At 47.0% G+C, this 3,536-nt stretch overlaps 1 protein-coding gene across 5 annotated transcripts in view; it reads left to right on the forward strand.

The window, feature by feature from the left end:
* The first annotated feature begins 1,581 nt into the window (after positions 1-1,581).
* Positions 1,582-3,536, forward strand: part of SNCA (synuclein alpha) — a 148,364-nt gene continuing 146,409 nt past the window's right edge. Inside the window, exon 1 of one of the 5 annotated variants that reach the window (XM_019798029.2) lies at positions 1,582-1,602. The gene's annotated coding sequence lies outside the window, so the exon portion shown is untranslated. The other 4 variants (XM_002917707.4, XM_002917706.4, XM_011223031.3 and 1 more) reach the window with 4 other exon arrangements.

Here is a 3,536-nt window from a genome sequence, read left to right on the forward strand (position 1 = left end):
TAGGTTTCAAGGAGGTTCCTGTTAAATTATAAATATGCCATCTGATACATTAAATATTGTCAATAGTCTATCAAGGTAACTTGAAGTGATAGATCACAGTGGAAAAGATATACTATTGTGGTAATAAAAGGAAAAAAAGCAAAAGTATTAAAAAGAAACAAACTACTGCAACATGTTACAATGTAAATGAACTTCACAAATATGTTGAGTGAAAGGGGAAAATTCATACTGGTTTCATTTTTGTGCAATTCTGAAATATGTACAACTAAAAAGAGCAAAAGAGAATTTTCTGGGGTGATGAAATGCTCTGTTTTCAAAATGGTGTGTGTTACACTAATGCATATATTTTTCAAAACTAATTTAAAGGAATACTTAAGATCGATGATTTCACTATATGTATATTATACTTCAATTTTTATTTTTTTATTTTTTTAAAAGATTTTATTTATTTATTTGACAGAGATAGAGACAGCCAGCGAGAGAGGGAACACAAGCAGGGAGAATGGGAAAGGAAGAAGCAGGTCGTAGCAGAAGAGCCTGATGTGGGGCTCGATCCCAGAACGCTGGGATCACACCATGAGCCGAAGGCAGACGCTTAACTGCTGTGCCGCCCAGGTGCCCCTACACTTCAACTTTTAAAAGACCATCTAAGTGTTATTGTGGTTATTTTAAACAGTTCTTATATTTTATGCATACAGGCTGAAATATTTACAGATGAAAGGATATATGTAATTCTTGGGATTTAGTAAAACATGAAGGGTGGTGATAAAAAATGGAGAGTGGGTGAGCATATAAATGAAACATGATTAGCCATATATTAAAAAATGGTGCCAGCTGGGTGATATTCACATGGAGTCCTTCATTCTTTCAGCTTTTGTTTGTGCTAAACATTTTTCATAGCAAAAAGTTGAAAAGAGAGGGTTCATCTAAATTCATCTCATTTACAAAAGAAAACTGTGAACAGAGGACATAACTTGTTCAAAGTCTCCAAGCCAGACAACAAACCAGCTCTTAAGTTTAACCTTTTTCTGATCCCAAGGAAACAAAATATGAGCATTTGAAAAGGCTGCTTTTACAAAGGGCAGACCAATAGTGCAAGGACTTGTTTAAGCAGTGTATGTGTGTGTGTGTGTGTGTGTGTGTGTATACACACATATATTCTGGTTCCCTGTTTCCTGTTTTGTTTTTGTTTTGATTTTTGGTTTTTGGTTTTGGTTTCAGAGGGTTGTTTTGTAGATTTAAATTGTATTTTACTCGGATTTCAGAACCGAAAGGAGTTATAGCAAGCATTTTTTTCTACAAAAAAAACCCATAAAACAAAACAAAAAACATATAGCAAAGACTTGTTTTTCCCTTCCAGTGCTAAAATCATCCTCCCAATTCAGGCAAAAACAGCAAATGCATTCTGTTAGAGGGAGGAGCTTGGTTCTCCATTCTGGTGTGATCCAGGAACAGCTGTTTTCCCTCCAGCTCTGAAAGAGGTGAAATGTGTTAGGCAATGCAAAAATTTTCTTCAAGCCCGCGCGTATGGCTGCGTGTCTGTGTGTGGGAAGGGATGTACGGGGTGTCAGCTCCGAGGGCAACGCGAATCAAATGAGAAAGGTGAGTAGTGTGTAGAAGGGACGAAGAAATTAGATGTGATGGTTCACGCTGGATTCGTCTCCTCTATCAGGCAGTTGAGTGTGGAAAGTAAATTCCATTTCGAGAACGAAAAACCTTAAGACCGCTTGGTATCGACGGCTGGAGAATATTTATTCCGTGTTCCACTGATGGGAAAAATCGGCGTCTGGCAGCAGCTGATTGGTGGACAAGAAAATGGTGATAGTGGGGTGGGAAGAGGATTGGAAGAGGCTCCTCCTGCCTCAACCTGTAACTCTTCCTTACTAGTCTCCTCTCCATCTGCGGGACCCTTTCGGGCTCATCCGAGGTTAAGAGGTTAAGAGCAAACGAAAATCTGAGTATTATTTGAACAAAAACATCCTTAACATTGTGTCCGACCACCGTTAATCAAAATTTCAGCGATCCGAGGGAAACGTGCTCTTGGTAGTACTGGTTGAGCATCCTTCCTGAGCTGCCTGCCTCCTTCAGTAGCCTCCCAAGAGGAAGGCTCTGTCTTTGGTGGTCGATCCCTCAGACCTCCACTCCACTAGGGTGGCTCCGACAAGGGGGTCCCGTGAGGAACCAGAGGGGAGGGCGGAGACAGTGAAGGAGGGGGATGGGAAAGAGGGAGAAACATCAGCCTAAGCCTAACAGCTCCAGATCGCCACAAGAATCCCCTTGATTTTGAACTTGAGGGGAAGCGCATAATATCCCCACCTCCCCGCTCCCCAAGCCCAGGCTGGCTGCTGGAGTTGGAGGTGCAGCCGCCCGCCCCCATCCCCATCCGAGTAGAGGAGTGAAGTGCACGCGGCTGGGAAAGCAGCGAGCGCCGGGAGAGGGGCGGGGAGAGGCGCTGACAAATCAGCTGCGGGGGCGGTGAGCGGAGGAGAAGGAGGAGGAGAAAGAGGAAGAGGAGGAAGACCACGACAACGAGAAGGGGACCCGAGAGAGGGGGTGAGAGACCGAGCGCGGCAGCGTGGGGCGAGGTGTGTGCTGGCTTTAGAGCTGACCCGAGGACCGAGCCTGGCCCTTAGCATCCTTCGCGCTCTCTCCCTGCCTTCCCTTCCGACCCTCTGTCTCTTTCTCTCGGATCCAATTGTGTGGGGGACGGGGAGTGGCAATTCGACGACAGGTTCGTGGGTTTGCCTCCCACTCCCCCAGCCTCTCATCACCCGGTTGTGCTGACAGCAGCCTCCTCTGGGGACCATCCCTCTCGTGGTGCCGCCTCCTCCCTTCCTGTGCGCTTCTTATTCTCCCTCTTTCCATTTAAATAATAATTGGGAATTGTTTTAAAAAAATTTTTTATAAGGGGGTGGTTGAGAGGAATTGTAGTTGTGAGGACCAGAGGGGTCCCAGGTAAGTACCTATGGATCTAAACGGGCAGCTTTGGCAATACTGGAGGAAAAACGGGAGGAGAGGAGTCGTGGACTTCTGGGAGGGAGGTTGTTGCTGCAATAAGGACCCGCTGTGTCGAGTCTCTCAGAGGTGGGTGCTTATCTCGTCAGCGAGCTTGAGGAAAGTAAGTTAACCTGGCTTTCCTCTGGCATCCGACATTCCGTTCTGCTCGTCCCCAAAGGCTGAGAGGTTACGCTGCTTCTCTGGGATACGCTTTTCCCCTGGGAAACGCGAGGATGCTCGATGGAGCGTGAGCTGCCAACTTCTATTTCTCTTTTACCTTAAAGCCCCCAGTCCGTCCTCTCGTTTTCTCGGTGAAGTAAGCAAGCTGTGTTTGGTAGACCATTAAGTGGAAGTGCGGGGAGGGCAAGTCAACAGGTGGTAAGGGGTTAACAGGTGCGGGCGCCGGCTGGGTAGCGAATTCACGCGCGCGGAGAACGCCCCCTCGGGTGGCGGGCGCGAGTCAGGAGACCGATCCCGGCTGTGCACAGGCGCCTGCTCAGAGTGGATAGCTGGCGGCGGGGGTGGCTGGTGGGGTGGGT

Source organism: Ailuropoda melanoleuca, chromosome 11 (assembly GCF_002007445.2).
Source record: "Ailuropoda melanoleuca isolate Jingjing chromosome 11, ASM200744v2, whole genome shotgun sequence".
In the NCBI taxonomy this organism is placed as follows: domain Eukaryota; kingdom Metazoa; phylum Chordata; class Mammalia; order Carnivora; family Ursidae; genus Ailuropoda; species Ailuropoda melanoleuca.